An 18,829-nucleotide genomic window follows, 5' to 3' on the forward strand; every position below is an offset into this window, starting at 1 on the left:
AGTAACCCTTGGCTGGGCTGAGCAGAGGCTATACCTGTTCATTGAGTGAGCACATGTTCTCCCTTTTTATCTGTGCCCCCTTTCCCAATTGTATCATGGCCAGCCCTCCTCCCTCACTTGTCTTCCGTCAGGTCTCGGGAGCTCTTAGGACTTGTTGGCCCTTTTCTTTAGCATGTGTTTCCTAAGAGTTGTTTTTATTTTGTTTCTGCCAAAGATACTTCAAATACTGTTGTAAGCTCTACAAGGCAGGATGACTTTCTTTTACTCCCTTTGTTTGGATTTTGTAGCATCTTCTATACTCCTGGATATAGAATATATACTCCATCCAAAAACCTTAAACCTATCAAGCCTCTCTTGTCTTCTGCTTGGGGAGCTTTTAATCCAAAATGATCATAGAGGAGCTCTCCTGCTGCATTTAAAAGAATAAATCCAACTGAAACCCTTACACTTGAGCTCTTGTTCAGCTATAAGAGATGCAAAGCAATGGGTGTCAAAAGAATGGAACCACCACCAAGAGTCATGAGCCATCCCCTCACCCAGGGATATGGAACCACCAATTACTGCAACCCTGCTGCACTAACACAGGGAGCAGCCACCATGAAGCCCCAAGGCCAGATAGGAGAGAAAGCAAGCCCTGTCACTAGCTCTTCACATAGGTCCAATGGGCAGTGTAAATTGGAACATGGAGAAAGCTTTCCTTGGTGGATGATAGGGTGATAAGGACCTTTTCTTTAAAAGTTTTGCTGGGGAAAATAGTGAAGTTTGTCTTAAAAAGAAGCACTTAAAATGATTAAAATTGGTATTACATAAGGAATATGCTGCTTTAGAGAAACAACTCATGGGAACAGTATAATATCCTTTATGGACTAAGAAAGCCAAGGAAATCATTTAAATTCTTCAATTATTGTAATTTTTGTTTAATTGTTAGAAAGTCACAAAAAAGACAGCCCTTTTCCCTCATAGCTCTCTCTTAATGACTTTATTCACATCTAAGTTTCTTTCCCCAGAGTCTAAATGAATGAATCAGACTTGCATTAAGTCAGGCCCAGTGAGAGAAATGGGCACTAGTTAATGAAAGCAATTTCAAATTCTGCCAAAATGTTGCTTGAATGTTTCCCTTTTCCATCTACATTTTAATCCTCCTGTGGATTCAGAGGCAGCATCTGCCCTTCAAATGACCTTGCTTCCTCTCAGGCCAGGGTTGTGCTCTCAACTACATTTGGGGATTAGAATTCACTCTATTACTCTCCTAGCTGATGTGCTTTTTCTATGAGCAATATATAGTTCAGACTAGCTGTGTAATTCAAGATTCATTTTTCCTTTCTGGATATTTAAAGGCAAGGCTGCAGATCAATTTCAGCCATTCCATCACAGGTGAGGCCAATTTCTTGAACAGGCTCTGGGTAGAACTTTTTCTTTGATTTCCAGTTGGATCCACAAGTTAGGCCCTTAAATTGCAGGTGAAATTTTTTCAGGCAAAGAAATTTTTGCAGCTTAGTACCAACATCATGTGGTCAGTCTCACTGACTTCTGAGGTTATTTTTAGTACCAGTAGGGTACTGATTGGGACTTATTCTGAGTCTGTAATATTACTAATTCAGTAAATCTCCAATGTTAATCAAACCATTTCTGACACATTTGAATCTTGATTTTCTTCCTTTCTAGTTATGTACAGAAATAGAATAAATGTTTATTTCACAAGCACTATATATAATGTGGCAATGAGAAGAGGCTGGGTGATTCTTGGATAGTTCAAGAATTGGATGATACTTTTTCTACTGTTATATATGATAGATGAAAGGATTAGGGAGAGAAAAAGAACTCAGACTACATTTCTCATGCAGCTTGGTAATAAACAAATGTGGGATTTGGATACAAGCTCATTTATATATATATATATATTTATGTTGGCATACATAAATCCCTTTTTTCATACATGTTTTATGGGAACTGTCTAATTATTTTGTAATCTCATATGTTTCACTATAACACATAGCCTTCTACAGTTGATTGATAAGTGAAATTCTGCACATGGCAAATGGATCTGACATTCTATCCAGTGTTTAGCATGTGGTCACCTACAAGACCTATTTGTGAATTTAGATCTTGGTCTACTTTGTTCTAGGTCTGGAAAAAAATATTCTCTCACTTTAAGTGTGTTTCTTAGAATTTCTTTCATGAACTGGACCTCTGAAGTACTTGAAAATGATTGCTGAAATGTTGGCAGTTCTTAAAAGGATAGGAAGCATCTGAAAAGCAAAGAAGTTTCTGAGTAATATGATACTTAAAGATAACAAAACCTTCCATTTTCTGGTTTTCCACACTGATGTGGAAATCAGTGGTCATGGAGGCATACATAACGTAGAGTAGAGTAGCAATTATGAAGGGGTTTTTCTTCTCTTTCTTGGATTCAAGGTACATTTGGTAACTTCTGTGGTCTGAATATATGTGTCCCTCCAAAGTCATGTGAGGGTTGAAACTGAATAACCAGTGTAGTGATATAGGATGCAGAGCTTTTGGGGAGTGACTAGGTCCTGAGGATGGACCTCTCATGAATGGAATTAGTGTCCTTTTAGAAGAGGCACAAGGGTATCAGTGATGGATGTGGACCTGTGCCTGCCACTCAATTTGCTGGTGCCTTGATCTTGTACTTTCCAGCCATCAGAACTGTAAGAAATAATTCCCCCCCTTTTTTTTTACAAATCACAATTTTATGGTATCTTATAATAGTAGCTCCTTAAGGATGTGTTTTTGGTATAAGAATCTTGAATTAATGGTATAGAAATTTAAATTCAGACTCCAGAAAAGTTATAATATGTTCTTATTTTGAACTTCACTCAATATCTGGTTAGTCTATCTGAGAGCCATGAAAGTACAATCTCATCAACAAATTAATATTAGCTAATGAAAGAACTCTGATGGTCACCTCTATATCCCATAACAAATGTACATTATTATTATTACTTTTGTGTTAGTTTTCTTGACTCAGTCCCTTTATTTTAATTGTTGTCCCAAAGAAAGTACGATGGTAAGAATTCTAAGCCTGGTAGGAAAGGAGGCTTATATCAGATAAATAGAACCAAATAAGAGAAAGAAGTCTCCCAGAACAAATAACATTTTTTTCCCTGTTTAAATCGGTAAGGAATTAAATCAATCATTGGGTGATCATTTTTTAGCTTCTCATACTCAATTCAGTAATATATTAGTATTTATAAAAAAAGACCTTTCAGTCAAGGTTAACTAAGAATCATAACAACAGTAATAGTAAATATTACTTATTAAATGCTTACTATGTGTCAGATACTGCTAAACTAATTACTCCCAATGGATTATCTTATTTAGACCAGGTAGCATCCATGTGAGGTAGGTATAGTTATTGTTGAGAGCCACAGCCAAGTCGGGATGGCGTCTGGCATTTTGCCAGAAGGAGTGATTGGGAGGTGACGCCAGCGAGCCATTGGGATGATGGTGATTAAGTTAAGCTGTGTATAATTATTGGGATGGTGACTGATTGCTGTAACTGGATGATGCTGGATTGGGGCAAGCTGTGTATTCAGTTGTGTATGTGGACCTCGGCTGTCCAGCGGCAGTGGGGTGGCTCCTGCTGCCTCGGGTGCCCACTACTTTTGAGTTCTCGCGGAGTTCCCGTTGAGTTCCCATTGCTCTCGAGGAGTTTTGGTGGAGTTCTAGAGAGTTACCATGGGGTTCAGGCAATAAAGTAGTTCCTGTTTGAACCTACAAGTGGCTCGTGACCTCCTGGTTATTTTGTGCCCAGCCAGACTGCGGCAGTTATTTTATCAGGAAACAGAGCATAATGATTTTGTTCTATGGAATTGATGAGAAATGAGAAATGATGAAGTCTTGCAATTGCTCCAGCCAGCTAGCAGCCATGCTGGTTAGTCATAAGCATCAAGAGTAGCAGGACAATTTACAGAATATGTGTCAAAGATCAAGAAGAAAGTCCCAGAGGCAATCATGGAATCTTGATCTCCAAGAACCAGATGGTTGTGAGGCTGACAAAGTCAGGGGAATGGTACTTGGGGCTTGTTTAGCATCATTCTCAAATTTGGAGTTAGAAGTGGACTGGCCCTGCAGCAGAACTGTAAAGCCAACACCTGTGGCCTTGGTTCCCTGTGGATTCTCTTACAAAGTGCCACCCTACCTATACACTGGCTTGGCATGGAATGATATGGTGCAGAGGAACAGGCTTGGAGTCTGAAGTGCTTCAGGAGAATCAGACTCCTGATGGACAAGTTTTAGAAATACATTGATCATCTTAAAAAAAAAAAAGAAAAACATTCATCAATTTTTTTCACATATATTTTCCACACAGAAGTGATCTATGAATAAAATCTATGGCTAAGTAAATTTAAATGGATTCTTTTATGAATTATAAAAGAAGATATTCAATAGATAAGAATTATTGTGTCATAGTCTATAATCACTAGGGTGTTTTTTTTTTTTTTGGGGGGGGGCGTTTAAAGAGACAAACGTTTGTCTCTTTAAAGAACATTTTCTGATATGGGCCATGGCATGTTCCCTTTCGCCATTTTTGGTGACTATGTCCCGAGACAGAAATATCATTAAAAACAGTAAAAGTGAGGATGATGATGATGATGACTAAAATACCACATTAAACTTACATTGTTCTTTATAGTCTGCACAGTTCTTTCACTAATTTAACTTGTTTACTATTTTTAATAATCCTATGGGATAGAAATTGTTATCATCCCTCATCACATGGAGAAAGAATGAATCCGAATCTTTACATATACTTGTTGTTTTATGAGGGGTTCCTTGGAGAGGCCTTTGAGCAGGAAATGTTTGTTCAAGAAGGTTTTTTGGTGAGTGCCTTCAGGAACAATACTCAGTGGGGTTGGAAGGAGCAGGATGGGGCTGAGGGACAAGTTGAGCTGCAATGTGGTGATGGAAAGTGATTACCATGATCCCATGGAAAATTCTATCATGGAAACAGCCATTCAGAGCTGTCCTCAACTTGGCAAGGGGCCAAGCTTGTAGTGCCCTGCATCAACTAGTCATGAGATGTGGACTCATGCCAGAGAAGGGGTATAATCTTGAATGAGGCCACTCCTTTCAGCGGATAGAAGTTCCTGAGATGGGTCTCATCTGTGAGTCATTGGCTCTCAAGGCTTACTGCTTGACAAAAGACGTGCTGGTTCTGAAAGGGGAAGCGGGGGTGGCATATCACATCATACACTCAAGTATACTTCTTGTGCTATTCAGATCGACCTGCTGTATATTATGAGGTCACTATTATGGTTTGGGTACTCCTTTGGGGCTGATTGATCAATCTTTCTTTGCCTTTCCTTTGGTTTGAGGTACACAAAGTGACTGGGTGGCAGATAGACTGAGAGTTTAATGGAACTTTCACTGGGTCCTCTGGTACAAGTATTCCCCTGCTAGCAACCCAGTACCATGTGCTCATGTGTTAATGCAGGCATGTTTAGAGGTAAAATGATTGGGTTGTTAGAGTTGAAACCTCATCAGTTTATCCTAGTTTGAATGAACTGGATGGTAATTCTAAGCAGGTAGAGCCTGGCTGGAGGAGGTGGGTCACCTTGGGTATCTCCTGGAATGGTGGACCTTTCCCGCTCTCTCTGCTTCCTGGTCAATAATTAACTGAGCAGTCCTCTTCCACGACACCCTTCTTCCTCAAGGTGCTGCCTTACCAGAGCAATGGACTGGGACCTCTGAAGCCATGATCTCCAAATAATCTTTCACTCCTCTAAGTTTTTCTTGTCAGATATTTTGGCCACAGTGACACAAAGCTGACTAAAGCAGCCAACCCATCCCTGGGAACAGCTCCTCTGTGACTCTGGTTGCTTTATTTTCCTGGAAAGGCGAAGGAGAAAGCTAGTCAGATGAACCCGACCCACCATTTCTGCATATTGCTACTCTTCATCTTTTCCCTTTCTTCCCGTTCCCCTCCCCCTAGCTCAGACTTCTTCTGACTAGCAGTTTACCAAGTGAGGTAACAGACTTTGATCCCTGACAGGCCTGAGCCCCTGGCCACCATGGCTGTCTTATGCCATGGCTTCTGTATCTTTCTGTTTATCATCAATTCTTGGCAAAGGAGTACTAGGTTATACCTCAATGGATCACCTGGGTGTCAGATCTGTCCCCATAGTGCAACAGCTGTTCTACCTCCTGATGACCATGGCCAAAGAAAATTAGTCCTTTGGAGGCTGATTGATCAATCCTTCTTTGCCTTTCCTTTGATTTGAGATGCACAAAGTGACTGGGTGGCAGATATACTGAGAGTTTAATGGAACTAACACTGGGTCCTCTGGTACAAGTATTCCCCTGCTAGCAACCCAATACCTAAATACACAAAGTCCAGAGTTTTGGGGATAAGAAATGAAAATCCCCCAACTGAGATCCTAGGAGTGATGGAAGCAAGGACAGTTCTGATTTTGTCCTTGTGTCTCTAATGGAATCTCTTATCATCCTTCATAGTGTACAGAGAAGAGCCAGCCCCAACTACTCAATGATGGTGATATGCCTCTCTCCAAAATTTCATATGGCTTGCTAAATGGAGCTCAACAATAGTGGCCTATAGAGAACTGAGTGAAGAAATTTAAAATCTCTGCACTATTAGAAGCTATGGAAAGTTTTCTCTCTTTTTTTTTTAAAGTTGAGAATGTTTTAACAGATCTGAATATTGAGAAAATTTAAATATATAAAGACTTTTTTTTTTGCCTTTTATAGTTCTAAAAACTACAGGACAAATCAATCCCATTACCTGTTTTATAGGAACACATAGAATAGGCATAGAGTAGGTATAGAGTAGCCATGTCATTCATCTAACTGTCTATGAATATTTTTGTGCTATGACATCAGGGGTGAATATTTGAAATAGAGACATGATGGCCCACAGAGCCTTAAAATATTTACTCTTTGGCTCTTTTTTTGGAAGAATTTTCCAACTTCTGGTTTGGCTAGCTGAATTGTGATTAATAATTTGTTTGATCATAAAAACAACAAGTTTGTTATATTTAGGAATAACATTATCAATAAAAACTTTTATTTGAGCATAACATGCAAACAAGAGAGCAAGAGTGACCTCAGCTCTGGCTAGAGGTATGTCACTCTTGCTCTCCTGGCGCTCCCTAAACTTTGGCTCTTTGGAGTTATTTTTGATTTATTCTTCTCAGTTACATTTTTCTTTTAAACACAGTTAGCAGTTAAATCTTCACATTTTATGTCCAACACTTGAGTGTAGGGTCTTGGTAGGACTTTGTTCTCACTTGTGCAAGGAACATTCAGCAACAACAATCTGGATATGAAATTTGCCCCTGGCTTTAGTCCAGGGTTATTTTTCTCCTGTGGATGTCCAGGAATTGTTGTGGTGTGTCTGGTTACTTTCTGCCTTTGTTGAGGAGCTTCCAAAAACAGATTCTGTAGTTGGAGCCATAGCTCTGGTCTGCTGCCCTCACTAAGTCAAGTGAAGACACAGATGTCTAAACATCGCTTTACTGTCCACAGGCAAAGTCCCCACTGAGCAGATCAACATAAGAACAGCTCCATTTTTCAAACTAGAACTGAACAAAACAAGCCCCCTTGAGTCATTCCTCAAAACAAATCTTCTGTGGCTGATTCTCTTATTAGGGATGAATTTGGACCCTGTAAACTGACCATAAGGGAGGGCAGGAAAGGGCAGAAGCAGGGAAAGAAGTATTATATGTTCACTTTTCAATTTTTTAAAAAAATATTTCACAGATGACATTATATGTATTCATCATATACAGTGATGTTTTAAAGTCTACATAGGTTGTGGAATATTTAAATCTAGGTAATCAACAATAGCATTATTTATATTAATAGTTATCAGTTTGGGGTACAGAGCACTTAAAATACACTATCTGTACTTTTTTCCAGAATATAACAAATCATCACTAATTATAGTCATTTTGCATTACATGCATATCTGTTTGAAGAAAGGATCTCTTGCCCCCTCCCTGAACTTATTCACTTATAGATGTGTGTGAGATCCTTCTGTATGGCTGCTCAACAAAGCCCTTTGGGGTGGTGAAATTGTATTTTGGGTTTGGGGAAAACTTTTAAATGCTGAAATTCAAACAAAGAGGATGGAAGTGCTTTGTAGGCACCACCGTGGCCACCCTCATCTCCTCTGTGCTATCAACATTCTGTATTTTTGTGTCCTCAGAAACTCTTGGTACTTTGCATCCATTTGATAGCTCCTGGGCCCCGTGAGCCCACAGATACTGGGGCAACACCACAGCATGTCTGCTGCCCTGCGGAGCTGAGCAGAGCCACCTCATTGCCCAAGCCTTCTATCTGAATGAAATCACCCTAGAAAACAAGTCTTGCCTTAGGGCAACCTGTCAGCAGTGACAGTCCAATTTTACTTTAAATAGACTTTTCTATCCAATTCTTGGCAGCTAAAAATTCTAAAGAATCCAGTTACATTTTTTTTTTTAATTTTTAATTTTTAAATGCTACCCAGGACAAGAAATCTAATAAGAGCAGCTTGGCACATAGTAGACATTTGATAAGCATCTGGTTTTTATACCAATGCCTCCTATACATAGCCTGAGGAATTTGTAGTCCATGTCATTATTTTCCCTTTACCTTTTGTTGAAGATCCGCCAATGTCCCAATCGTCACAAAAATTCTGAAAACTGAAATGTATGGGAGTGCAGTATGTTTCTGCAGGGATGGGAGTGTCTCCGGGTTTGATAAATCTCCCTCTTTGTGTGAATTGAGGACAGAAGTCCATTATCTTCAATCCTCATCTTTCACCAGAAAGATAAAAGGCATAAGTCAATTGAACAGCTGGGATAAGAGAGCAAAGAGATAGTCCTCTGGAAAAGGAAATCTGTGCAGATACCTGAGCAGGGGCAAGAAAGAACAAAGAGTCTCTGAGCCCACCGAAAAGAGGGGATGGTGCTCTGAGTAGGCATAGAGTATTTTAGGGAGGTAGTGAGTCTCCTGGGACTTAAATAGGGTGGCCAGGTTTACTTAAGAGGACAAATCTACGTGCTGGGTCATGGAGAGACAAGGCCCTTGGCTTCAGGAGCTTGTGAACTAGAGAAGAGAAGAACCTTTAAAAAAATCATTTATATTATGAAATCATGAGAGAAATGACTGACATTTTATCATTTATGTTAATCTTTATTGAATTAAATGAGGTGAAAACGGGTCCTGTAATATCTTAAATTATACATGGCATGTCTAGGTGCTCATTTCAGGTTGGACCTACTGGTAGTTTAGCCTGCAGTGCTGGGGCAGATTGCAGCAGAAGGGCTGCAGGAGGTGGTCAAGTCCCCTGCTTCCTAGAGACTGTTCACCAGCCCTGGCGAACAGCTCTGTGTGTGTTGCAGCCACAGATGGTACAGCACTGATCTCCAGGGACTGCCATTCCCCTTCCGATGTCACTCTGCTTCTCACTATGTGCTTGTCTTCAGGACACTGAAAATGAATTTAGAATACCTCTCCAGGGATAGAAATTCTGAATTACAGATGAGAGAAAGATCCCTTATTCAGAAGATGTTTCCATTTCAAAACTGATGCAGTGTCTAGAGTCAAAACTGACGAATCCTCCTTTGAGCACATATATTTGCTTGAAAATCAAAGAGAGAGATATATTAAAACGAGCTCTCATAAAAGTCAGACAAAATCTTCTTGATGTCATGTTTTAACTGAAACTGACATCTGATTCCATGAGGATTGATATTTGATACTATTATTATAAAAATAAAAGTCTCTCTATATTTTTTTTCCAAAAGGAAGGGTGACATAGATGGCAGGTGTTACCTGTTCTTGTCCAGGTTCAGGGAAATTTTCCTGTTCTATCTGCTGGACCAACTAAGAGAGGATAGCAAAAAATGGCATGAACTCATGGCATGACTTATGAAAAATGTAATTGTCCCTGGAAGCTTAGCAATCATAAAACACATTTTCCTTTAGTTCAAGCTAATGATTTAAAGCCCAAGTCAAAAGTCCTTGATCAATCAAGATAGAAATGCATCATCTGGCACAATGTGGGATGGCAAAGGTCCCAGAAGGCCAGGGTAGTTCAGCCTGTAACCCCCAGGACAGACTGGAACTGAGGTATCTACAAAAGAGTCAGAAGGAAATAATTCCACAGGGACCCAGGAGCAAAAGGGCAAATAATGTTCACATTTCCCCATTGACCTCATCTTGCTTTCCAGGAAACATGGCCACTGAGGTATCTATTTTAATGTGCAGTGTATGTCTTATTTGAAATACTCAACAATGATGTGTGCTGTAAATGCCACCCACCCTTGCTTTTTTTTTCCTACTTAGAGAAGACAGGAGTTCTTGAGGAATTCAGCTTCTTAGGTTAAAACATTCCTATGTCAGATGTGAGGTATAACCTAAGAATGGAGCTGATAAGAAATAAGGAGAAAAATCAGTACTGTCTGGAAAGGGAGAGAATATTACAAAGGAAAGAAGATTGCCCAGCAGAAAAAGAAAATATTTAATAGTAGACAGTATATAATGCTAATTTAAACCGGAAGAGGAAATCATGGATTCTCCTACGTTGAGAACTTTTCCAGGTGATGGGAAAAGAGTGCTGCTATGCATGGCTCTGGCAGGGTGACTTATGGGGTGGGCTGTCTTTCCAGACTGATGACTTGGGATGTGACCAGTTTTCTTGTACTGGTTGATCTGCTCATTCCGGACTCATGACTGAGTAAATGATACTGAACAGATCTGGAATGAATCTTTGTGTTCGGGGCTGCTGGATTTAAGGACATGCCTAGTATTTCAGCTCTTCTTTTAGTTAAATGTGGGATCTTAAGAAAAAGAAGGAGATTTGGAAATTAACAGGCAACTTCATAAATGGTGTTAACTATCATCTGCTTGTTAGTAGGCTTATATATTCATTGATAAGTAATCATTTCATCAACATTTATGGATTATCTATTTTTTGTTAGTTGTGAAAAATACAAAACAAATTAAATATGACATAGTTCTTTTTAAAATGGATTTTTGTCTAATGGGGAAGAATGAAGTAAATCTAATAACATAGAGAGTGATAAAGGATATAATAATGCTGTACCCAGGATGTGATGGAGACAGAGAGGGTCCTTAATTTAAACTGAGGGCTCATAGAAAGTTTTCCTGAGAAAATGTGTCTTGAGCTGAGTTAGCTAAATATAAAAAGGAAGAACTTTCTCAGCTAAGTGCATAGCATGTTTAAAGCACAAATTCCTGCGCTCCTAGAACTTTAAATCTTTCACTATGTCTGGACTCATGAGTGTTGGGGGATTGGAAGGACAAGGGTGGATCATGCATGAGAGAAATCTCACAGGGTCTTAGGGGCTAAGTTTGAACTTGAACATCAGCCTGGAAGCTACAGAGAATCATTAAACAGTGTTCAGCAGGGGAGTAACCTGTGTCATTCTTAAGTCCTAGGAATGTCACTCTGGGATATGGTGGAAAATTTGTTCCTTTAGAGCCCAGAAGGCACAAACACTAGACTCAAGGAAAGGAAAGGAGCTCTGAGTTCTTCTAAGACTAGTTGGTAAGTTTGCTCAGGGGCTTTGAGATCAAGAATATTATGAAATCAAATTTGAAGGAGAGAAAACAGATTATGATGGAGTGCAACTAATGTGTCCACTTAGAATAATTATGGGAGAGATCCTTAGATAAAAAAACAGAAATAAAGATCCATTTATTTCATATATATGCATCAGCAAGTCCATTAGCTCCTCTGCCAAAACACACCCAGAGTCTGTCCATTTGTCCTTATTGTCACTGTTCTTTCCCCAAGTTCATCAACACCATCAACTCTCATTTGGATGAGGACAGCAGCTTCCAGTCTTGACTACCAGCAATCCATTATTCTCATAAAAATCATTAGAAACATAAATCCAGGACTGGGGTTGTGGCTCAGTGGTAGAGTGCTTGTATAGCACATGTAAGGCACTGGGTTTGATCCTCAGACCACATAAAAATAAATAAATACAATAAAGGTATGTGTACATCTACGAAAACAAACAAACAACAAAAAACACACCCCCCATAAATCCAATTCTGTTACCCCTACTTAAAATCCTCATTACTTTCTATCCAACTTCAATACAATCAGAACTTCCTACCAGGATGACAAAACCTTATACCAGTCACATATGACAGTAGAATGCATTTTGGCATATTATACATACATGAAGTATAACTTATTCTAATTAGGATCCTCTTCTGTGGTTGTACATAATGGAGAGTTACCCTGGTCATGTATTCAAATACAAGGACAGGAAAGCTATGACCGATTCATTCTACTTTCTTTCCTATTCCCATACCCACTCCCTTCCCTTCATTCCACTATGTCTAATCCAGTGGACTTCTATTCTTCTCCTCCCCACCCTCCCTTGTTGTAAGTTAGCGTCCACATATCAGAGAGAACTTTATTCTTGGTGCAAGCCTTTGAACTGCTATACTTTGTGCCCAGAAGTCTCTTCCTTCAGACCCTTTGGGCTACTGGGTTACCTTTTTTTTTTTTTTTGTCACTCAGGCTTCAGCTTAAGTGTTACCCCTCAAAGTTACCCTCCTGAATATCCATAGGATATTCTCCCTGCTATTCTCTGGTTCATAATCCTGTGCATTTTCTTTCTTTCTTTTTTTAAATCAACATGTAATAATTGTGCATATGTGTGGGATACACTGTTATATTTCAACACACGTATAAAATGTGTATGATTAGCATTTTTATTTCCTTATTTCTTGATGGCTGGAGCCTTCAAGATACCCTCCTATATTTCTTTATAAAATATGTGAAAGGTTATTGTGAAGTATGATCTACCCATTGTGCTGTGGGACACTAGAACTTTCTCCTCCTATCTGTTTTGGCGTAAAGTCAGTGGTGGGGCCAGCATTGTGAATCTGCCACCAATATGTCACCTTGGTGCAGGAGTCTGGGCAGGGAGAATTGGAGGAAATACAAATTCCTTCTCCATAGCAAAGCTAGGTGCAAACTCCAGGTAGCTCCCCTAGCTGGGTTATAAGCCTGTAATGACTGGTGGACCTCTTCTGTCACAAGCATTGATGGAGTCCTTGGTGATGGGATCCAATGGGACTCTACAGTTGACCATTTCCCTTGCAACGTGGAGAATGCCTAACCCAGAAACTGAACACAAAGCAGTAAATTGTGTGCTTTATTCCACTTCCTGGGTCTTTATGCCACCATCCTGGGTCTCTATGTCTTGCAAGACTCCCCTTCCTCCCCTGCTGGATTCCAGTACCATTCACCTCAAACTGTTGCCACTCATTTGCTATTCTGGTTCTAGTTTGTGGAAGAACAGGTGAGCACCAGCCATCTCTATTGGGTCATCTTGCAATCTCCCGTGTATTTTCTTCAAAAAAGTCACGATGATCTAAAATGCTCTCATCTGTTTCTTTGTCATCTGCCTAACCTAGTAGACAAAACTCTTCATAAGATCAGGGACCTTCCTGGATCTTTTGCTTCTCTGCTAATTACCAGCATCTGGAATAGTGATTGATTCATAGCAGTTGGGAATGAATTCAGGAGAGTGACGATGATCCCAGCGTCTGGATCCAGCCTTGCAGACTGAGTCCTGCCTAGAACCTAGAGACCAGGAGGGGTTTAGGTTGGATTCACCTTTGCTTCTCATCCAAATCTGGCCCAGGTGCCAGTTCTGATAAGATGCCTTTGCTTCACTCTAAGATCTTGTTCTGCTGTTCTGTAACTGATCCTCTCCTTTTCTGGTTCTCCCTCAAATGTTAAGTGAGTCTTTCAGGAGACAAATGTACTATATTATAAACAAGAGTTGTAAGCCATTGAAACCTAAGCTATTTTTTAACAATATGGTCTCATTGTATCGCAGATTGGTGAGACCAGGGAAAATTTGGCTTGTGGTTAGAAATAAAGCCAGAAGATTTGAATTATATGCAACCCTAAGGATTTTTAGTAGTGAATATTAATTATGTGTGCAATGTCTTGGTACTGCATCAGTCAGAAGAATAAAGAGATAAACTACATCCTATTCAGCTGTCTAAAGAATCCCCACCCCCATGAAAGAAGCAATGGTCATACAGGCTGTAATTCTGCTATACTTATCAGTTGTTGTATTACTAATAGGAGAGAATGTCTCAAGGTCAACAAGAAGCAGGAATCATGCAAATTTAACATGGAATGTCAATTTGCCTGTGACATTTAGGATGAAAAGTGATTAATACTGGGGAAACTTAATTAAAAACAAAAATTTTCTCCCAGCTCAGAAATTCTCTCCACAAAGTTGGTAGGGAAAGAAAACATTTTATTTTTTTGAATAAGCATTAAACCAGAATGTGATACGCATCACAGGCAATCCTATAAGAGACTGCAAAGACAAAAGGAACTTCAGCTCCTCACATAGCCAGACAGATTGCTCGGCCAAGAGGCCAAGAATATCACATTCTCAAGACATGCCATAACTGGTCCTCAGGTAAGAGGACTTGCCAACACATTTAGTCCATGCTCAGTTTACCTGGTAATCCAGGTAGCCACCTGTTAGTTAACTGGCTTTATTCAAAGGAAAAATAAGCTCCGCATAGTTTGGACAGGAGATGGCTTGCAGCTTGGAGCAAGGAACTCACAGAATGTCATCCGCTCCTACCTTTCTACAGAAAGCACCATAAGGGCTCTGCCTTCCTTCGTGTTTACATTTCAAAGAACCTACTCCCGGGTCATTAAGACACCCTTGCATGGTAAAACTGGAAGAAGACTTTAAAAAGTAAAAATAAAAAGATTGGCATATGTCTCAAAGGAACAGAGAAATAATTTCCAAATTTACCAGGAATAAAAGTTCTAAGTAAAGGAAGCAGTAGTGTGTGTGTGTGTGTGTGTGTGTGTGTGTGTGTGTGTGATTTTAGGTTCACAGCAAAATTAAGAGGACAATGCAGAGATTTCCCCTACTCCCACTGTCCCCTGCCCACACATTCACAGCCTCCTGCAATCTCAACATCCCTCCAAAGGGCACATTTTTAAAACTAATCTATGAATCTACCTCCACATCATTATCATCCAAAACCCACTGTTTCCTTTAGGTTTCGCTGTTGGTGTTATGCATTCTATGGGTTTCCACGGATGTGTAGTGGTGTGTGTCTGTCATTATGGGGTCACACCTTACCACAGGAACTGGGGATGAGAGCTCTATCTGCCTGGATGTTTACATTTCAAAGAACTGGCTCCTTGGCTCCCAGTTTACTGTCCTAAAAATCTTCTGTTCTGCCTTTTCATTCCTTGACTCCTGAAAAGCACCTGGCACCACTAATTTTTTTTTTCTTTTTTTGCTGTCTCAGTAGTTTTGCCTTTTCCCGAATGTCACGTAGTTAGAATCATAGAGCGTGCTGACTTTTTCAGATTGCCTTCTTTCACTTAGTAATGTGCATTAAAATTTCCTCCTCATCTTTTTATGGCTTGATAGCTAATTGAGGACTATTATTCCATTGCCGGGGAGTACCACAACTTATCTGTCCATTGATTTTTCTAACGAACATCTTGGTTTTTTCCAAATTTTGGCAATCATCAAGGAAGTTGCTATAAAAATCCTTGTGCAGTTTTTTTTAACTAATTTTCAAATTCCAGCATGATCACCAGATCGTATGATAAGAATATTTTTAGCTTTCTAAGAAACTGCCAAATTGTCGTCTGAATGGGCTGTATCATTCTGCATTCCCACCAGCAATAAAATGAGATTTTTGTTTGACCACATCTCACCAATATTTGAGTTTCTGCCACTACCATGTGTAGTGGTATCTTGTTGTATTCATTTGCATTTCTCCAATGACATATGCTGTGGGTTATCTTTTTTACATTTTTTTTTTTGCCATGTGCATATCTTATTTGGTGAGGTCTCAGGTCTTTGTCCCACTTTTTACCTCATTTGTTTGTTTTATTAAGTGTCAACTGTATATTTTCAACAGTAGTCCTTTATTTAGTGGTTGTCTGTCTGAGAAAGTATTACTACTTTGTTGTTTTCTTTCAAAACTTAATATTTCACTCCACTCTCCTCTCATTTGCATGGTTTCTGGAAAGAAGTCAGATGCAATTGTATCTTTGCTCTTCGATAGGTCATGTGTTTTTAATCCTCTGGCTTTTTCAGGATTTTTCTTTATCTTTGATTTTCTGTTTGAAAATTAAGTACAGAGATGGAGTAGTTTTTGTTTTTGTTTTGTTTTAGGATTGGGGATTATTTATTCTGTTTGGTCTTCTCTGAGCTTCTTGAATTTAGGATTTGATATCTGATGTTGATTGGGGGGAAATTATTAGTCATTATTGTTTCAAAATATTCCTTCTGTGTCTTCTCTTTCGAGCATTCCCATGACATGTATGTCATACATTTTGAAGTTGTCCCACAGTCTGGATATTCTTTTTATTTTTGGTCTTTTTTTTCAGTTTTGGAGGTTTATATTGAGCTATTATTAAGCATATATTTTTTTCATATTAGTTGGTATATTTATTACATTTCCTTTTTTTAGTGTTATGACATGTATTTACCATTCTATATCTTTCTTTAAACTGTTAAAAATTGTTTTAATTAGTTATACACGACAGTAGACTGCATTCAGGTACTTTGATATATCATGCATATAGATGGGTATAATTTCTCATTTTTCTGAGTGTACATGTTGTGGAACCACATTGGTCATGCAGTCACACACATACATAAAGTAATGATGTCTGTTTTGTTCTACTATCCTTCCTATACCCACATCCCCTCCCTTTCCCTCCCTTCACTTCCCTCCACCTAATCTAAGAGAATTTCTTTTAAACTCAGTGAATCTTTCATTAACCATGTATAGTCTAAGCCCATCAAATGCATCCTTCATATTTTTTACAGTGACTTTTATCTATAGCACTTCTTGATCTTTTTTTTCCTTCTTCTTTTTGAAGAAGAAAATTTCCACCTTTTTGCTTCCATTGTCCACCTCTCTTGCATGTGTTATTGTTTAAGTCATTAGTGTGTTTCTATATTCATCACAGTGGTTTTAAATTCCTGGTCTGATTATCCCAACCTTCAACTGAACCTGGTTCTGACACTGGTTCTTCAAGCTGTGAGTTTTGTGTTTCTTTTTAGCATGCAATGTGAGTGTTTTCTTGATAGATATGATATCCTGGGCAAAAGAACTGCTGAAAATAAAACTAAAGGAATGTGGTGGTGAGATGTGTGGACAAGGGAATGTTTTAGAGTCCTACAATTGGGTCATCATTTTCTTGTGCCTTTGGACTATGAGCTTCCCAAATGTATACCAGTCTTTCTCCCTTTTTAGGTGGGACAGAACAGCATGGGGGGCTGGACTTTAATTTGGCTCTGGTAATGCCCAGCTGATTAGGTGCTAGTTAACTAGTTCCACCTGAGGGTGATTCTTATTATGAGGATCAGAATATTCTGGCACATTTCAAAGTGGTTCCTTTGTCTTTCCCTTTGCTGGAAGAAGAGGATGAGTTTCTCTGATATTTACAGGGAGTGCTCCTTGAGCTCTTGGAAGTAAACCTTATCAACCTGTGAGGACTCCTGCCTTTGGCCCTGGTTCCTGTGAGGATCTCTGCTTGGGAGTTTCTGCTCTGGTAAGCTGCACTGGCATTCAGCTTTAATTCTGGGGACAGTGTTTTTTGTGTTGTTGTTGTTGTTATTTTTTTAAACCCCCGCACCCCTCTTATATGCATCCTAGAGAAGTTGATTTTTCAGTCTGTTTAGGTTTTTTATTGTTAACATGAGGTGGTGACATCTAGGATTCTTACATGCCAAACTGTAAAACAACTGTTTATTTTGAACAGAGAAATAACTCTAAATTTGTAGTTGTCCTATGCTAACAAGTTGGACCTCTCGTCTCAAGATTTTTAACTTTTGCAATCAGCAATACAACAGAGATGAGGAGCACAGGAATCCCTTGAACACCAACTCCTGCAATTAAAGCGGAAAACAAATGCCCTTCCCCCTCCATTCAGGGATGAGGTCATTTTTCATTTACTGCTGAGAGTTTCTATTATGTTACCAATTAATTGTTAGAGTTAAAGGAGAAAAAAATGAATCATCCTCTCATTTTAAAGACACGTAGCTTCCTTGCAACAATTTGTCACCGTTTCCTAAAAGATGCAGCTGTTATTAGTTGCTACTCGGTAAGTGATAGAAATTGCATTGGAGAATCACAGTCATCCTTTTCACAATATCCTGGTACCAATGTCTCTGGTAGTGGATGGGGACGGGGATTAGGGCTTTGATGATTCCCAGAATGGAAGTGCATGGCACTTGAACCATGTCTTATTTTCTACTAAGGAATGTATAAAAATGTCATGTTTGTCTGGTTTGTCCTCAAAGTTTAGACATGAAAATTCTTCGGAAAATTGCTATTGATCCCTTGCGTATCAGTTTTATCCTGCCCTCGGATGCCTTTCCCCTTCTTAGTGAACTTGTGTCCAGTGGAGTCAAATCTCCAAAGATTATGGATGATTAGAGAATATAAAAGGATTCTAGGAATTTTAGATTTGGAGCCAAATATTTCTTCACGTAGTGCTCGAAGAAAAAATATATCCTTTTTGTTTAACTCTGGGATGGAGCTTATGTGAGTTTCCAAATCAGCAAAGAAATAAGCCTGAGCATTACCAGAAGGGAATGTGTCTTTCTGTTAAGACTGTTTCTGGAGGATTGATGGATTTCTAAAACTGGCTTTGTATAGGGTATTTGATCCTGTTACTGGGTCTTAGGTTTGCAGGTCAGATGGTTCTACTTGTGGAAGAATGAGGTTCTAGAAGTGAAAACACCTACGAGTGCATTAAACTTTCCTACCTTGCATCATGTATCCGCCAAAGGCAAAA

The sequence above is a fragment of the Spermophilus citellus genome, assembly GCF_964194105.1.
Source record: "Spermophilus citellus genome assembly, chromosome: 1".
Classification (NCBI taxonomy): domain Eukaryota; kingdom Metazoa; phylum Chordata; class Mammalia; order Rodentia; family Sciuridae; genus Spermophilus; species Spermophilus citellus.